The sequence below is a fragment of the Canis lupus genome, chromosome 15 (genome assembly GCF_003254725.2).
Source record: "Canis lupus dingo isolate Sandy chromosome 15, ASM325472v2, whole genome shotgun sequence".
Lineage (NCBI taxonomy): Eukaryota > Metazoa > Chordata > Mammalia > Carnivora > Canidae > Canis > Canis lupus.
In genome coordinates this window covers 33,392,352-33,411,809 of record NC_064257.1, presented here as the reverse complement: position 1 = coordinate 33,411,809, position 19,458 = coordinate 33,392,352, and the positions used below count along the sequence as shown (strand labels likewise).

Genomic DNA, 19,458 nt, shown 5'->3' with positions numbered 1-19,458 from the left:
TTTGATTAATAGCCACATCAAGATTACTAGACAAGAAGGAAAAATATTTCCCCAAAAGTAAACCATGGGACGTTATGCTAGACAACACTATGCCCTCTACATATTGATAACACCCAAATATGTCTTTCCCCATCCCAGACCTCAATTCTCAACTCCAGGTGCATAAATGCAATAACCTCCTTGACATATCTCACAGATCTCTCAAACAACTTGTCCTGAATGTATCTCTCAGTTCAGAGCACCCTGCCCCCACCCTATCTCCACCCTGTACTTCCTCTGGTTACAAGCAACAAGAACTGGTGGTGGCTAACTTAGGCAGATAGAATGTGCTGGAAGGCTTTGGGACCCAAAGAATTGACAGAGGCTAGAATTGGGGCTTAGGAAGTTGCAAGCACAATAACTACATTACAGAGGAAATCTTTGTTAGGAGGCTGCCCTTGGAGTTGCTGAATTTTGTTCTTCTGCTCAAGATTCAGATTCTAGGGGTGGAATATCTAATTACACTACCTTGGGTGCCTGGGTGGCTCGGTCGGTTAGGTGTTTGCTTCAGGCTCAGGTCATGATACTAGGATCCTGGAATCAAGTCCTACATCGGGGTCCCTGCTCCTTGGGGGAGCCTGCTTCTCCTTCTCCCTCTGCCTGCCACTTCCCCTCTCTCTGTTAAATAAATAAATAAATAAAATCTTAAAAAAAATAATTATACTACCTCTTGGTTTGACTTCACCCATAAGAAAGAGGTGTTCCTTAACAAGAAATGGGGGTATTGTTAGGGAAATGCTAGACATTCAAATACCCAACACATATCCTCTCCACACCCTGTTCTTCCCTCAGCTCAGTAAACATCTCCATCCAACAAGTTGCTTAAGTCAGTACCCTGGCATTGAGCCTGAATTTCTCCCCTCTCTTCACCTCTACATCCAGATCATTACCAAGCCCCTACAGATCTACTTTGAAAAGATTTCCCAGAGATGTCTATTTTTGTCCCTCCTTCTCATCATCTCCTTTATCCACACTATCATTACCCCTTACCTAGACCTCCATAACAGCCTCTAACTCATCTCTCTGCCTCCCATTTTGCTCCATACAGTGACCAGTATGATCACCTCAAAATATAAAACTGATCCTGACACCTCTCTGCTTTAAGCCCTTCAGTGACGTCTTGTTCTTAGAATAACATCCAAAGCACTGATCACAAGATGGCTGTATAACAGAGAGGTTATGACCTCAGATCCTAGAGCTAGATTTTCCGGTTTTAAATCTAAGTTCTACCTCTTGCTAGATGGATCCCCTTGGGAAAGCTGCATAACCTCTCTGGTCCAGTTTCCTCATCTGCAAAGTGAGGATAATAATTATATTTAGTTTTATGATTATTGTGATGATTAAATAAATGACTAATACACATAAATTGCTTGAGCAGTATCTGAAATATAGCAAGTGCTCAATAAACATGAGCAATCATTATTATAAGACCCATCTGATCTGGTGCTGGTGTCCTACAACATCAGGAGACCTGGAGTCTGACTACATTTCCCTCTACTCTCCAACTCTGTCTCCATGGTCCCACCAGACTAACATACTTATTTTCTTAGAACATGCCTTTTTTTTTTTTTTTTTTTTCGCACCTTAGGGCCTTTGCATTTGCTACTCCACATGCCCCACATGTTTCACACCAGATTTCACATGTCTGGTACCTTCTCAACTTTAGTTTCAGTTTACAAGTCATCTTTTTCAGAGAGGCCTCATGCTGTCTAAAGTTGCCTTTCCTATCCCTTGTTCCTCTATCACATTACCCTACTCATGTCCTTCAGTATACTTACAACACTGAAATGGTCTGTTTATATTTTTTTTCCTTGCACTGCCTATCTCCTTCTCTAGAATTGGAGTTCCCTGAGAGCAAGAACCTTGGCACAGCTGTTCACAGACATTAAAAACATACTTAGTACCGAATCAGAACCCAACAAATACTCATTGAATGAATGAATGCATAGCAGTTGAGTGAAGGAATGAAATTTTGCTAAGTTTGCTAAGGAATGAAATTTTGCTAAGGATTGGTTTTTATCAATGAAGTACACACACTTCTATTCCAAGAAGTCCCAGCTGTGTACACGGAGGTGTCATTATTAAAAGAACAACTGAGACGGTAGTAACTCCCAGAAACAAATCCTTTCCTAAGAGATGGGTCTACTTGCTTTAGGTTTCAATGGACTTCTATTTTTGCTGTTCTGTGTCTGAGGCAGCTGTGGGGCCAAGAAGCATGATGGACTTGAAGAATCTCAGCTTCTTGTGTGGGATCTACTACTTAGTAGCTGTATAATTGTGAAGAAGTTACCACTTCTGTTTCCTTGACTATAATATGAAGATTAAAAAAATAATACCTTCTGAGGATGTGGAGAAATTGGAACTCTTGTACATTGCTGGTGGGAGTGTAAAATGATATAGTGGCTGTGGAAGACAGTCTGGTGATTTCTTAAAAAATTAAAAATAAAATTACCGTGTGATCCAGCAATTCCGTTTTGAAAGTGGGGACTCAAAAAGATACTTGTACACCAATGTTTATAGCAGCATTGCTTACAATACTCAAAAGGTGGAAGCAACACAAGTGCTGTGTGATTCCACTACATGAGGTATCTGGAATAAGCAAATTCATAGAGACAGAAAGCAGGGTGGTGGTTGCCAGCACCCAGGGGAGATGGAAATGGGGGTGGTTTTTTGCTTTTGTTTTTCTTTTGAGACAGAGAGTGCACATGAGCATGAGCAGGGAGCTGGGGAGCACGGAGGGAGAGAGAGAGAGAGAATCTCAAGCAGACATGCTCAGCATGGAGTCCAATGTGGGATCATGACCTGAGCTGAAATTAAGAATGGGACACTTAACTGACTGAGTCATCCAGGTGTTCCTGGAATTATTTTTTTATGGGTACAGAGTTTTAGTTTGGGATGATGGGAAATTTCTGGTGATAAGTAGTGGTGATGATTGCGCAATATGAAGATACTAATGTCACTGAATGGTACACCCAAAAAGCATTAACACAGGAAATTTTACATTAGGTATATTTTACCACAGTACAAAATAATGACACCTTCCTTACAGGGCAGTTTCAAACATTAAATGAGATGGTGTATGTCATCATGTACCAGAGTTGGTATCCAGTTAAATTGGTGTGAAATGAGCAGCAAATAAGAAGAATCTTTCAGCCTTGAAATGTTTCTCAGTAGAGATGTTACATGCACAGAAGACATAGTAAAAAGTATCCCAATAAAAACCACTAATGGATGGCCTATGTACTCAGTGACCTTTATTGACATTCCATTCTACCTTAGCCTGGCCCAGGTGGAGTGAAGAGGTGGCTTCTCCCAACAGCACCCTGGAACATTCTCACTGCTTTACTCTGAAGCAGGATGAATTTCCTGTGGAGGAAACTCAATTTAAGAATGGAGACAGAACACTATGGTGCATCCCAGACTCAACCATGGAGCCTTCAGCCTTGTCTCGTATGGGTGGTGGAGTGTGCAGGGTTGGAAGTGAGCTTCTCTTGACTTTTCTCTGTGAATGTAGACACAAAAGAGAAAGGAAAAAGGAAGTTAATTGATTCCTGTAGTTGGGAAAGTTACTAGAGCAGCTCAAAGGAAAGCTTTAGGAATCACTGTTTCAAAAACTGGAAAGAAACTCAAGCCATCTGGGACTTTCTGCCTTCTGTCTATCTCTACTCCTTGTGTGTTAGTCTAATTCTCTCCTACTGCAGATGGCATATGCTTTCCTACATAGCAAGGCACATGTCTGCTGGCCATCCTAGTATAGCCATGAAAGCGGAGAAATATTCCACTTCTATAATGTGTTATTTAAGGGAGGTCAGGATGATGACAAACATCTGTGGCTTCATAGAAACATCATTACTATTTGCAACCAGCTGTTAGAAGACCAAAAAAAAAAAAAAAAAAAAAAAAAAGCATAGAGGAGTACACATGGGAGGATTTGATAGGCCAGGTCTGACAGTGGCATAAGTCATTTCTGTTCATATTCCATTGACATGGTCATGCCAGTCTGCAAGGGAGGCTGTATGCCAGGAAGAAGAGGAAATGAATTTTGGTGAAGAGCTATCAGTTTCCACCACAGATGTCTTTTCTCTCCTCATCACCCCCTGGCTTCTGACACCAGACCTTCTCTTATATATACGGTCTCTTGAAAAATGGTTGTTTTACCGATGGGTAGCGGCCTCCTCCTCATCACCCACTCCCAAATCCTGACAAACATGATTCATTCATTACCTATTCATGTCCTCCAAATTCTTTGGTTTACTTTCCACACTGAGGACTAAGTCTTTTTCAGGGTAGGTCCGATCCCTTGGTGATGCTTCTTCCTGGGCCCCATAAGCTTCCCGACATTCTCTTCTCCCTTTCTCTCTCAAGTTGAGACACAGAATTCACACATATATACACACACCCTTGTCTTCTACTCCTGAAACATGCTGTCCTCTTAACTATGCTTGAGCATGAAACTGCCATGAGTTTTTTTCTTATTTTGATTTTTCATTTTTAGCGTGTTCTTTCTGAGCTTATTGCTCAACTGCTTTCTACATCTGGTTGTAAGGGTCCAGTTGGCAGGAATTTTGAATGAAATCTTTAACAGGGCTTAACAGGTAGTGCTTATGAATTTAGGCTTTGAGTAAGTTCTCCCTTCCTTTCTGCCTCCCTCTCTTCTTTCTCCCCATGGCAGAAACAGCTAGCTGACTATGAAAAAGGCTCACACTCTCTCTTCCCATTGGGTGAGTTCTTGCCTGACCAGCCCCTCCTCATGACTAAGTGGTGCCATGTGACTAGTTTTGACCAATGGAATAGGGGCAGAAATCATCGGTGTCACTTTGGGCCAAGATAGTATCTACTGTGCTTCCCCATGTCCTGTTTCCTGCTTGCAATGCCCTTTGAGACCACATACTGGAGAAGGCAGTGTCACAAGTTGGAAGAAGACTGGATTCCTGAGTTACCTTCTGGAGGACAGCTGACCATCCAGGCACATCTGCTGCAGCCTACATGAGTCTTTGCAGAAACCAGGCTTTGTTACTGGACTTGGGATTAGCCTGCTCTAATATTCTCTTTCCTTTGTTAAATATTGCTTAGCCCCTACTGTTTGCCAAGCATGGTGCTGGGTACTAGAGATGCAAAGATAAATAAATAGAACACAGTCTTTCACTCAAAGAACTCTCACAATCCAGGGGAGAAATAGGTGTATCCTTACATGTTTTTGTAATAGCATGTTAAGTCCTGTGTTACAGGGATGTATAAGCCAGACCACATGGGGATGGAAGTAGGGGTGGGAAAGATAATTAGTCAGTTAGATGATATGTATTCCAAGAAGATGGGGGCGAACAAAAGTGGAAGCAGAGAAAGCAGGTTCGTGGGTAGGTATGTGTAGCTGGTGAAAAGGGGAAGAGAGAATAACACACTAGGAAATTTTGATTAGGATGTGCTATTGGTGTGTTTCTGCAGGAGAAGCTTACTCCACAGGGACAATTATCACAAAGTCTCAAATGTAATTAATGCTCTACTTAAAATAGTCATCCAGTGGGAGCATGATACCTCTGACTCTCCAGGGAAAAATATTACTGGGACTCAGGTTTGAAGGTTTATTTTCAATTAATTCTTAAACTCTATTGAGTGGCTTGATTCTAATGGAGCACGACTCTCCTTAAGGGGAACCAAAATGCTATTTCAGAGTCAATCACAAATGGTTTTCATTTCCTATGTGCTTAGCAAATCTGCATTTTGTGGCATATCACTTGTTTGTGCTGCTTTCTAGGCAGTTCTAGTAGCTGTTGGACAAAAAGCCTTGTTGAAATCCTAGTTCTGCAGCTCATGTTATATTGAACCATATGGGATGGTTAGTATTTGATCATTTTGTACTTAAAAGATGGCCGTATTGTAACGTTCTACCTAATATCATCGTGAGTGGTAGACTGAACCCTTGCTCCCAATTCCTCACCCCTCGTCATATTATATACTTCACATCCTTATTCTAGACCCATTGTGGGAGCAGTATACTTCCCTATATGTTGGCTCTACTCTACTCTGAGGAAAGTAGGGAAGATGTGGGCTGATTTTGAGGAGTGGGGCGATGTCATTTGATTCACATATTAAAAAAAAATTAAAACAACCTTTGCCTTTTACAGTGAAAATAGATTGTAAAATGGCAAGGGTAGAAGCAAAGAGACCATCGCACCAACCTGAGCGAGACATGAGGGTGGCCTGCACCAAGTTGGTGGCAGTGGAGGTGGGGAAAAGGAGAGACATTCTGGGTTACATTTTGACCATAGAGCCAACAGAATTTCTTAATAGATTGGGAATGGAGTAAGAGAACAATAGAAGTGTTAAGTGTGACTCCAAGCCTTTGGACTTGGCATCTAGAAGAATGGAGCTGCCAACAGCTAGATTAGGGAAGACTGTGGGTGGAACAGGAGTTTGGGGGAAGATCATAAACTCAGTTTGGGATGAGTCTGAGATGCTTTTAGCCATCCAAGTGGGGATGTTGGGGAGATGGCTACTTATAGGGCTACTTAGAAGAGTTCAAAGGTCCTGAATATAAAGCCCGCAGAGCAGTACCTAGAGAAGTGTGGATGCTCTCTCTGTGACAGTTTCCTTCCCTCACCATCTCCCTGACTCCCAGATTTGGTTCATAAATACTGTGCAGAGGAGGAGATGCCCAAGTCAATACTGACTGTAACACTGTGCGGCCTCTCCTTACGTGTACAAGCCATTATATAGCTTTATACAAAAAAAAAAAAAAAAAAAAAAAAAAAGGAAAAGAAATGTCTTGGTTCAATGACCAAGTTTGTTTTTTCAACCTCATCTTAATAAAGAGGATGACATAACTATGGATGCAATTCCCTTCCCTACCTTCCGAAGGAGCAGTCGGTAAGAAAATTCAACATCTTCACTCAGTGTTGTATATGTTCTCTCTCTAGCCCTTAAACACATATATTGTGCCTGAGGAATGATTTCCTCCCTGTGTCCCTCAAAACATCTATCGGTTTTCTGCTCTTCCATTCCCCCAACTGATAGTTGTGGCTTTTCCATGCTGACTTGGAATAGTCTTCCTCTTGGTCCTTTCCTTCCTCTAACACCCCTACTCTCCTTAAGCCTCAGATCTACTTGTCCTCTGGTGTCCCTATTTTGACAGTCTTCTTTGGATATTGTATCCTGATTTCCTTGGACATGGTGGTAAGGAATTATCTTTTAAATTCTTCTGGAATTAGCTCCTGAAGGCAGAATGTCTAGAGGAGTCTCAGACAGACTAACGGCCTCTGGTCATAAGAGATTTGTGTTTCTCTTTCCAGGGGCTCTATGCACACTCATTCTGCAGGCCCTTTTGGTTTGCAAAAGCTAGCCATGATCCAAGAGGTGGACATCATTCAGCTCAGAGAAAGCATTTGCCACCATTCATTTTGGGGGAGAAGGTCTTACCAGGAGGCCAGCTCCTTTAGAGCTTCAGGCTATAAAGACAGTACTTGGATTTTGGGGAAAAATACATATAGTGGAGGAAAGAAGGGGAAGAGGGAGAACACCTAGAGGCAGCAAAGCCTTTTTGCCTCCTGACTTCAATCTGTACAACAGGGGAAGGTGCTGCAGAGGATCCAGGGCCCTGGGGCTCTTCTCCCTGCTTTTATGCTTGATGCCATCTCAAGAAAGTTCTTGTTTCCCAGGGTCAGCTCTAAACAGGAGGCACATGACGCTTCCTGAGCAGCTCATTGGCTATTACATGATAGGTGTGTCTTGTAGGAATGACAGCTTAGCTTTGACCAAGTCTTGTCACCCGTGCCTCTCAGCTCAATTCTCCCTTCTATTTCAGCTGATCCCTTGGCTCCATGCTTGTGAGCATCTGCGAAACTGGGTATGGGAGTAATTCCACCCTTTGTTCGATAACTAGCAGACACAGGCAAGACAAGCCAGGAGCACAGCCAATTACCTTAAGGAGTATGGGCAGAGACCACGGCGATGGGAGAAGCGGGGGAACAGGGCGTCCAGTGCTGCCACCAGTGCACCAAGCCAAGCTGGCAGCCTCAGCATCTGGCACGGGCTCTGACTCTCTGACCCCCATCTTATTCCATCCTTCCTGACAATTCATTAAGAGCGCTTAGGGGAACACAGAAGGCTTTTTATAGGCATCCTTGTTCAGACTCTGGTTGCTGAAAGCAAAACAAAGAAAAATATTTCTGGAGTGGAAAGATCTTTAGAAATGTTCTTGCCAAAATGTTTTATTTTGTTCTTTATCATGAGATATATTGATGCAAGGATTTTCCTAACACCTGAGAGCTCGGAGAGGTGTTGTATGTTTGAGATGTTTGTGTGTCAAGGAGACCAGAGAAGCACAGGGGAGGGAGGTCTTTGCTTTCAGCTCTGGCACTTTTAAAACTGTGGAGATTTCTGGAATCACCAAGCCACATCCCATGGGGATTCTCAGCCACACTCATTGTTTCCATGGAAACAACAGAAATTTCTGATATTAAATAGAAGGCCACCTATTGACATCACCCCTAAAAAAAATCCCACAAAGATCTGGTTTTTATCTCTGCTTCTTGAGGTGGGACCAGCTTTTCCTATTGTCTCCTTTATGGGATTTGGAATAAAGAGCTAAAGGAAAACTCTCCAATGTCTGAGTCCAGACAGGAGTGAGCGAACCCATTTCAGAGTAGCACGTTTTAACTAGTAGCTTCACTCCATGACCCGGGAGACCCCACACTGAGCTTGTTTTTAAATGGGCCCCTGAGCTTTTCTTCCTGTTTTCCAGTGTAACTGTCTGGACTTCTAAATTACAGGGGGACAGCCCAGGAACAGAAAAGCTGCTCTCATCTGCTTTTGGGTCTGCTGCAGACTAGTGATAGAAGCTGGATGTCTTGAGATATCCAGTGTGGCCTCTCAAACCTGCTGGTTTGATTAATTGTGGTGAAATTTGGAGAAAGGGCACAGGCACATGAGCATTTATAAGCACTGGGTAGATAGAATCTTTATCCTTTTCAGGTTCAGTGGAATGCCACTGTCACTACTGATAAATCAAGTGTGTCATCTTTCCGCTACCTCAGCACCTCTCATGGAGAGCACAGTGAAACAGCAGGAACTCTGTGGCTGCAGTTAGAGTCCTGGGTTCTGGTCCTTATTCTGCCTCTGTGAACTGTGTGACTGTGGATGACTCGGTTCCCTTCTCCGGGCTTCCTTTCATTCCACAGTAGAGTGGACTGGGGAGATGGGAAATACTAGATGACTCTTTTTTTTTTTTAATAAAATTATTATTGTAGTAAAAAACAACATAAAATTTACCACCATAACCATTTTTAATGTGTGCAGCTCCGTAATGTTAAGTATATTTACATCGTGGTGAAACATATTTCCAGAACTTTTTCATCTTGGAAAACTGAACTATAGCCATTAAATAACAACTCCCCTTTCCCCCTTCCTCCCAGCCTCTGGTAACCACCATTCTGCTTTTTGTTTCTCTGAATTTGGAAATGAGCACTGGGTGTTATACTCTACATTGGCAGACTGAATCTAAATAAAATTAAAGTAAATAAATAAGATCTTTAAAAAAATATTTTTAAAAAGGCTGAACATGTCATTGCATGCATATACCACATTTTGTTTGTCTATTCGCTTATCAACAGACACTTGGGTTGCTTCACTTTTTGGCTGTTGTAATGCTGCTACGACACGAGCGTACAGGTATCTGTTTGAGGCCCTGCTTTCAATTCTTTCAAATATATACCTTAAAGTAGGATCACTGGATCATATGGTAATTCTATTTTTAATGTTTTGAAGAACCATCATGCCTTTTCCCACGGGGGCTCCGCAGGTTTATATTTGCACCAGCAGCACACATGAGTTCCAATTTCTCTGTACCCGCACTAAGACTACTTCTTGTTTTCATTTTGGTAGTTGCCATCTTAGTGGGTGTGAGGTGTAACCCTTTGTGGTTTTGATTTGTGTTTCTCTGATGATTAGTGATGTAGAACATCTTTTCATTTGCTTACTGGCTGTTTGTATATCATCTTTGGAAAAATGTCTATCCAAGTCCTTTGCCCATTTTTTTTAAGAAGAGGTACCTAATTTTTGTTGTTGAGTTACATACTAGATGACTATTAGACATCTTAGAGCTTTATGAGATTATAAATGTAAGGTGGTCCTTAGTCCATCTTAGACATTTATAACTCCAGATTCTTAGTGTCCTTAAGCAACTTTTTCATCTCTTCTTCCTTTCAAGAGACAGAAAAGGGGTGCTGAGTGGCTCAGTCAGCTAAGCCTCCAACTCTTTATTTTATTTTTTACATTTTTTTATTTAAATTCAATTTGTCAACATATAGTATAATACTCAGTGTTCATCCCATCAAGTGCCCTCCTCACTGCCTGTCCAACTCTTTATTTTAGCTCAGGTCATGACTTCAGCATCATGGGATGGAGCCCTGCATTTAGGGGGTCAGGGGGGGTGGGTCTGAGCTCAGCAGGGAGTCTGCTTAGAATTCTCTCTCTCCCTCTACCCCTTTTCCCCACCGGGCTCTCTCTTTTAAATAAATAAATAAATAAATAAATAAATAAATAAATAAATAAATCTTTAAAAATGACAGGTAATGATTAATTACCATAGATATGTTTGCAAGAAATTGAATCTTATCAGTGACTCTGACAGATTTTTTTCTTTTCTTTTCTTTTCTTTTCTTTTCTTTTCTTTTCTTTTCTTTTCTTTTCTTTTCTTTCCCTTCTTTTCTTTTCTTTTTTGCATGCTGGGTTTTTGTTTCACAGAAGTGGTAGGAAGCAGTGATGTGTCATTCCATGTTTGATATACCCAGATATCCATCACTTGAATGAAAGTGTGGAGTAGGAATCTTTTTCCTTCTAAAGCTAGTGCTTCTTCTATGACTATATGCTGATGAATTTTCTAAGTACTTTGATATATTAATGTATTCAGTTCTCATAGTACCAACCTTATTGGGTATGTGCTAGCATTATCCTCACTTACAATGTGAAACTGAGGCACACAGAGAGCACGTACCTCACCTCAGATCACATGGCTAGTAAGCTGAGGCCGGGGGTCTCTCTGCCTCCTGTTCCTCTCATCCTTAGTCTTTATCCTGTTATTTAGATCATGCCAGAATGCTTGCTTTCCCTCTCTCCTGCCTCTCTCCATTCAACTTTGTACTGTGCCCTCTGAAACTCTCTTCCGTGATAAACAGAATTTCTATATCCTTCACATTTCTACTAAATGTTTTTCTGTTTCCTGCCATCAGCTGAGACTTAGTGTCTTCTGAGCTCCCTGCTCCCCCTTTATTCTGCTCAAGGGCAGGGGCCTCACTCTCTCCTGCCCTCTGTCCTGTCCTTCAGGCTGGGAGTTGGGAATCAGTATCTGCCTTGATCTCCAAAGCTGTTGTCTGGTTACCATTCCACCCCTCCCATATAAAATTCCCTTTGGCTTTGAGGCTCACACCTCATCCCTATGTCACCCCTATCATGTGGGGCTGCTCATCAGTCTCTGTAGTCATGAAAGATTTTGGCAGCAGACTCATGACCTTTCTCTCACCAAAAATTCTGCCACCCATAACCCTGGGTGACGCCAGGGTCCACGAGGATGACTCCCTTAACTCACTGATCCATGGCTTCAAGCCCAGTGGTTTTTCTCTGACCTCTACTTTGGCATGCTGGTCTTTCCAAAGCCCTGCCTGCTGTGCCATCCCTCAGAACTGCCCCATCCCCAAATCTCAAACTCCAGCATCCTTGCAGCTCATTCATGTCCTTACTCTCATTAGTTAGTTCATGGAGATGTCTAGAGCTTAGGTTCTTCCATGTTCACTCAGTCTGTATCCCCGGTGCGACTTAGCCTGCATCCCCTTAACCCATACCCTAGGGCGATTGCCTGAACTGTTTTCTCATCGACATCCTCAGCAGGTATTTATGGCAATCCCCCTTCATTCCTCCTGCTTTGGAGAATGAAGTATCCTTCCTTCCTTCCAGTTAGTAATTCAACCTGTGCCCACATCCTCCTTCTCTGGGCTCCTGCTCTGACCATTATTTCCTGCATGCCCTACTTGTGCACCTGTGAATCTGCTCTGCTCTCTCCATTCTCCCCTGGACCCTGCCCTCATACCCCAGCTCTGTCCAGTCTTACTTCTTCCCCTTCTCTAAACTTCTGGGAAGAGTCCCTAGCTATTCATCTCTCTCTCTCTCTTTCTCTCTCTCTCTCCTTTTTCTTTCTTTCTTTTTTCTTTTTTCTTTCTTTCTTCTTTCTTTCTTTCTTTCTTTCTTTCTTCCTTTTTATACCTTTCAGGCCATCAAAATTGGGCTTCTGATCACAAAGTATTTGGGTACAGATGAGGCTGGGTTAGAAATTCAAAATAGAAAATGGCAGATTACTTCTACTGACTGAATGGCAGGGAAGGCCAATCTATGTGCTTAGGATGCAGGACCAGGAGATGGGTGAACGTGAGGAGCATGGCGGCACTACAGTGTGTCCTAGGGGGAAAGCGAGTCCGAAAGGATTGTTAAGGGCCATTCTATGTATCTTAATTGAAGGTTAAATTGCACAGTGTCAGGAACATAGAAGATATTCAGTAAAGGCATTTCTCCCTCCTTTGTTCTCTCTCTTCAGAGCTCAGTTTTCTTTTCTGTACCTCATGGGGTTGAACCAAATGACCCATAAGACCCCTTCCAGCTCTAACAGTCTTCATACAACAGAATTTCTCCTAGCAATGTCTTGAGTTTGTAACTGCCTTGGAGACGAGCCTTTCAAAAACTGCTTACAAAAAGGCCTGTGTTCTTTCCACAAAGCATTCTAAACAAATATCAACAAAAAATGTTTTTAGGAGACATTGAAACACATTGCATAATAGCCTGTTCCCTCATTGTGCCTCTTCTTGAGTAATCCAAACCACTGTGTGTGTGGTGTTGGTGGTGTTGGGAGGATGAAAGTAGTGGTGTGATTTTCATCCAAGTTAGTACATGTGCATTTCAAAGGGATTTTTAGGCTTAGTACATCAACCTTAAGGAAGAACTATGATTTGGTCAAATTTTGGAATAAAGAAAGAAAACATGATGGTTTTTAAACAAATGGGGGCTTTTGGGGACAGAGTTGGACAAAAGAATATGAAAAGAATGCAGAGTTCAATCAGGCAGTAAAGAGATTAGTTGAATCCAGCCTAGGCTAGGGGGTTGCTGAATTCCATCTATCCAAATTAGGCTTCTCTAAAAAGGACCAGTATGTTTGCTATTTCAAGAGAATGTAACATATTCCTACCCTAAAAGGTTGTCTTTGTGATTTCAATATAAAATGGGTAACTTTGTAATCTTGAGACTTTAAATTAAAAAGTATAAGAGATGTTGAACTAGAATGCTTAATAGAACTTTATGATTTTTTTTTGTACTTAATTACAGTTGCAATAATTTACTGGATTACAGTTGTATCCCTGGCTTAAATGCCAGGGATGTTTTTTGTTTCTAATTTCTTAATTTGAGTATAGTTGACACAACAGTGTTACATTAGTTTCAGATGTAAAACATAGTGAATCAAAATCTTTATGCTATACTCACCACAGTGTAACTAGGGAAGTTTTTGCTTGTTAGGATTATAAATTTGTCCTGTAAGACATTGGAAGCATGTAAAAATAAATTTGAGTATATTACTTTTATAAATGCAGTTTAAAATTAAGACTAATTTATCAAATTTGCAGATGGAACTGATTATTTGAGCAGTTTAGTCTGTCAAATGGAGTTTCTGGAAACTCAGAAAAAAATTGAAAATGATTTTCTTATTTTACTAGTTTTATAAATAGAGCTGTAGTTTGAACTGAAATCAATGAAACTCAGGTTTTTAAATTTGTAACTTTGGTAACTTGAATATTAATTGAGGAGTCAAGTAACTGAAAATCCTTTCTAAGGCCCCTATTAGAAATAGGATAAGCCAAGACAATAGAAAATATCCACAGTGTATGGGCGAGGTGAGCTGTCTGGGGCTGAAGGGAGGTGGCTATCCCAAGGATGTGATGGTAGAGATAATGAGGAATACAGGAGAGCACTGAGTACACTCAGTGTACTGAGGATTGTGAGCAAAAATATTTTCTCTTACATTTTTATAATGTGAATGGTTTTTAGGAACACTCAAGTTTTTACCTTTATCTTTGCATGTCCTTATTTTACAAGTAACAGATCAGGATTAAACCAGAACAAGGTAGCAACACTCAAAATTGGATGACACATCAACACGATGGGAGTATTGATTGGTTTTTCAGCAGGTGAAATGCAATATTACATCACTGTCAGAAGATTATCTTATTTTGACTCTTCTAAAAACTGGGGACCAAAAATAGGTAAAAAAGAAATAAGCAAAAGCTCTTAAATAACCATCAGATAAAATCAAATCCATATTTATTTCTGACTTTCTTAATTGGACCAAATGATGAAGTAGCCAAAGGAATTGTCCTTGAGATGTTCAAGTTTTTCATTCTCTTTCCTCACCAATGTGTATGCCTTTGTCTTCTCCCCTCAACAGTTTCCACTGTCAGAGAGAATCTGGCTGTTGGTCATCATTTTAATGGGAAATTAAGTTCAAGGGGTGATTTTTTTTCTCTAAGTCTTGTCTTCAGTCATGGATGGAAATAATGGTATAAGACCATCTCTAAGGGAGTGAATCCTTCACCAAGAATGTCTTCAAGAGACTGAGGTCCAGAAAGGAGAACACATAATGCTTATCTCTTGAGAGATTTTTGTACCAGGAGGGGGTTCTTGTAATACTAACTCTGAGACTGTCCAGTAGATGGATGGTGGTGCCATGTATATAGGCCAGTGGCTCCTAAACCCAGATAATCATCATAATCACTTGAAGAGATTTTTAAAGAAAATCTTTTAGGCCTGGCATTACACACTCAGATTCTAATTCAGTTGCTTGGGGTGTTGTTCTTGGTCAGCTCCAATGGGGGAAGCCATTGGAAGACCTGTGATGAGTTCACTATCCTGTAATGAATACTTAACAAAGCAGGTGTATACTCCATTTACTTCTTTTTATTATAACAACACAGTTGTGATTTAGGGACACAGGTTTCCTCCACTCTTACTTAGAAGCCCTAACTCCTGTAATGTCTAATGATTTCTAAACAGTTTCTGTCTTGCTTTTGCCTCTATGTATGCTCTATAAGCTTTCTCTTCCTCTCGGAGTTTCTCTATAACACTCTCATCGACTGCCTTGGGCTTTTTGTTTTATTTTGTTTTGTTTTTCCTGGCTATCTGTCCATTTTGTTTTTATATTCTTCAGAGTAAGTAAATCTGGATACATCCCCATTACTTATTGAGAATAAGGTGCTAATAATCTAGATTTCCCTCCTAGATGAAGTGATAGACACAAGACCAACAATTTTCCATATATACTACTTCATTTAATCCTCATCACAATCCTGGGAGGCAAGGACTTGACTCAGAAGCAGTATGCTGCTGCCCAAAATTGCTCTGCTCTGAACTGACTGACTTTCGTTTCCTGAATCACCAGCCAACATTGATTGAGTACTTAGCAATGGCAGAGCACGGAGACCAGTCTAGACTGTCCTGAGCTTGCTAATTAGATCATGCTGCTCTTTCTTTGGTACACCCTGTCTTGTGGTATTGATTAAAACCAACACATTAAAAATAAACCTTGAAAACTTTAGATCGTTGCCTTGCTTTTTAAAAAATACTGTATTCTCTCTGTAGAGAAAATACTGTTTACTGAATCCCACAAGTGGTACAATTTGAAAAATCAAAAAAAAAAAAACACACAAAGGAGAATGTGAAAATCATCAATAATTCTATCAATCAGAGAAAATCACTGCTAATTTTTAAATGTATCTCTGACCTGGTTTTTGCTACATACACACACTTACAGCATCCTTCTACCTTAAAAGCAAATGCAAATTTGGCCATTCCAGGCTTATATATCATTTCATACTTTTCCACAGGAGTTATAGCATGTATGATGGCCATATGGATCAGGGTTCCATTATGAAGACTGTTAGAGCATAATTTATTTATTTAACCAATCTTTGCTTTTTGATTACTTGAAAGGTCTCCATTTCCACTTTTAAAAACACAGCTGTGTTATGTAGCCCTGCTGTCCATTAAATATCACGATTATAGGCAAATAGTTTTAAACATGCAAGAAATCAAAGTATATGTAATCACAATCTTATCCCAAGCAGTCTGCTAGATGATTAACTGCATCCCACTGGGAGATGATTGAGGAAATAGCAACAAAAGTGCTACTGATGAGCACCAACTATATTTAACTCAAGGTCTAAGACTGGAACAAAGTGGGAAGAATAGCCTGTAAATATTACAGAGTCTTCTAAATTAGAAATAGCGCAACTGAAAATGTTGGAGAAGAGAAAGGGAAAAGAGGAAGTAATATGAAACCACTGATTGGCATGTAGGTAATAAGTGGGAATCAGAAGATACTACTTAAAGATCTAAACCAATTTTAGAAGCCGATTTAAGGAAATGGGGAATTATGTCCATTAAAAATTACAAAGTATTAGTATAAAGGTAACCACTACAGTAAAAATAGAAACCTCCTTAAATATCAAAATAAAAAGTAATAATAAAAAGAGATTTGTAAAAATAAAAATATTAAGGATAATTATAAACTCATAAAAATAACCACTTTAGAGGGATAATGATAAGAGAAAGGATAAGAATGGGAATAAGATTTCTCTGAGTTTATCTTTTTATATAGTTTGGCTTTTGAACCATGTAAAAATTATACATAGTTTTAAAACAAAATTAATTCCAAAGAGTAAACAGGGAAAGCATTAAAACTGAATCTAAATAGAAACAAATGAACTTAACTGCATATCAAATTGTAGAGCTACAGAAAAAATATGGAATTAATTCAGGCACATTGTTAATACACTTTTGCAGAATATATTCTTTGAACAGAAAGAACCATTAAAAATATTTCATTTTACTTAGATTTTTTTGTGGTGGTATTGGTGAGTAATACTGAGATTATTTTGAGTGTATTGAAGCATATAGCAAATGATAAAATATCTTAAACTTTTTGGAAACTAAGGTTCTCATTGTGGGAGAAGATAAAAATACAAAATAGGAGAAAGAGAGGAAGAGTTCTATGATATTGCATTTGAATTGGAGGTATCAATAAGAACTCATGATTTCTTGAAAAAAATGTATTCCTTAGTTCTGTGTACTGAAAGGTTTATATACAGTTACATCCCATCAGCAATGAGCACACCTAGAAGCTTGATCTTGGTTTCTAAATATCATTTTTTATTAAAAAGAACAGAGCTCCTTGGAGAAATACCTGATTCTAGGTCTGAGACAGAAAAAGTACAAGGTGAGCCTAGATTAATGTGTGCTGGAAAGTAAATGCTCAAAGACCAATGGGATAATATCAAAATGATAGAGAAATCATATTATACTGGCTCCCTTTGGACAAACTTGGGTCCATTTGAGCATCTAAAAGGATAATGATGGTGGGGGAGGGGAGAATACAAAAGAATGCCAGCTGATAACTGTAGAAAAATAATGGAAATAGAAAATTTTCAAACATGATGCCACTACAGTGCTTATACCTTGACAGGATTCTGGATTTAAAAAAACATTTTATAAAGATCACTTCAGAGGGACGCCTGGGTGGCTCAGCAGTTGAGTGTCTGCCTTTGGCCCAGAGTGTGATCCTGGGGTCCGGGAATCGAGTCCCACATCGGGCTCCTTGCATGGAGCCTGCTTCTACCTCTGCCTGTGTCTCTGCCTCTCTCTCTCTCTCTCTCTCTCTCTCTCACTCTCTATCTCTATCTCTCTGTCTCTCATGAATAAATAAATAAAATCTTAAAAAAAATCACTTCAGGGATAAAACCTGAATTCTCTTAACCAAAAAAAAGTAAATCAAGGGGCACCTGGGTGGTTCAGTTGGTTAAGCATCTGCCTTCAACTCAGGTCATGATCTCAGGGTCCTGGGATACAGCCCCACATGGGGTTCTCTGCTCAGTGGGGTGTCAGCTTCTCCCCCTCCCTGTGTGCCTCCCCCCTGCTCGTGCTCTGTCTCTCTCTCCCCAATAAATAAATAAAATCTTAAAGAAAAAAAAAAAGTAAATGAAGGCAAACCAACTCAACTCCTTAGACCAAATTTGATCAGAAGTGTTGCATAGTAAAAGCACTTACTCATACATGCAACCAATTTGCATCCACAAGGCAGTAATGAGGAATAATTTTATAGGAATAGGGACAATCATTGCAAAATACACTGAAAATTTTGTTTCTTAAACCATATGCAACAGGGAGATTTCCATCTACAATGTGAAAATCATTGAGTTGTGATTCCTTTCCTAAGGGAACCCAAACAGACTCAACACAGGTGGGACTACACCTGGGAAAAAAATCAAAAAGCAGCAAAGAGGATGAAAAGGACCCATGGGAGAGGGTCTCCAAGTGTCTTGGGCTTTAAGTAAGACTAAGGAATAGGAAAGCCAGAAAGCAGCAGGTCTTCCTTAGCTCCCATGTGTTAATGATTTGCTAACTTTGGCCAACATGAGAGACATCTTCATTGCAGGAGAGAAAAACATAAAATTATCAACGATTTCCCTGCCTACTCTGCTACTGCCTATCTCCCTCTGCCCCACATTTACAGCCAATGCTGCTTTTCCATTCACATGGAAACTGGGGTTTTTGGAAGAGTGTCACCTGGATTTGTTCAGGCATTGTTTTTTAGTGAGTATGTCAATGTGACATCAACATGTTCTGCTTAATAGCCATGGGGTACAAAATAAGGAAAACACATGCATACTGGGAAACAATTTTGCCGCAAAACTGAAATACGAAGTTCATGTGAGTTCTCACTTATAAAGGTTTTGTTTTTATTTTTAAAGACTTCATTTATTTGACAGAGAAAGAGAGCACACACAAGCGGAGGGAGCAGCAGAGGGAGAGGGAGAAGCAGGCTCTCTGCTGAGCAGGGAGCTGGATGCAGGGCTCCATCCCAGGACCCTGAGATCATGACCTGAGCTGAAGGCAGACACTTAACTGACTGAGCCACCCAGACACCCTGATAAAGGTGATTTTGAAATTTGTGTGATTTCACGAAGGTGATTTCAAAATCACCTTTGATTGTACCTTACAGATAGTAAAATGTGTTTGTACTTTAGATGCATTGCCTTATGCAGACCTAAAATGTTATATGGAAAAACTCTTTATGGAACAAGGGGTTTGTAGATAACCTCAAATATTCCCATCTCTCATTTGAGCAGTCTTGCCTTACTGATAGGTTGTTTCCTATCTCATTGTTCCTGTTGGGGGGAATTTTTGATATAAGGATACTTGTGGTCTGTCGGTGAGGTCTTCATAGAAGCTTTGGTGCCCCTGCAGATTCAGGGTTGGAGTGGTAAGGAAATCAGCCTGAAGTAGTTCTGATCTCCAACTCTCCAAACTATTTTGTGGCATGCAGGTGCTCTCTCTTTA

General features: G+C 40.3%; 1 protein-coding gene across 2 annotated transcripts in view; it reads left to right on the top strand.

Annotated features, from left to right (window-relative positions):
• The window catches only part of EEA1 (early endosome antigen 1), a 411,681-nt gene that overhangs the window by 186,345 nt on the left and 205,878 nt on the right, over positions 1-19,458 (top strand). The window lies entirely within an intron of this gene.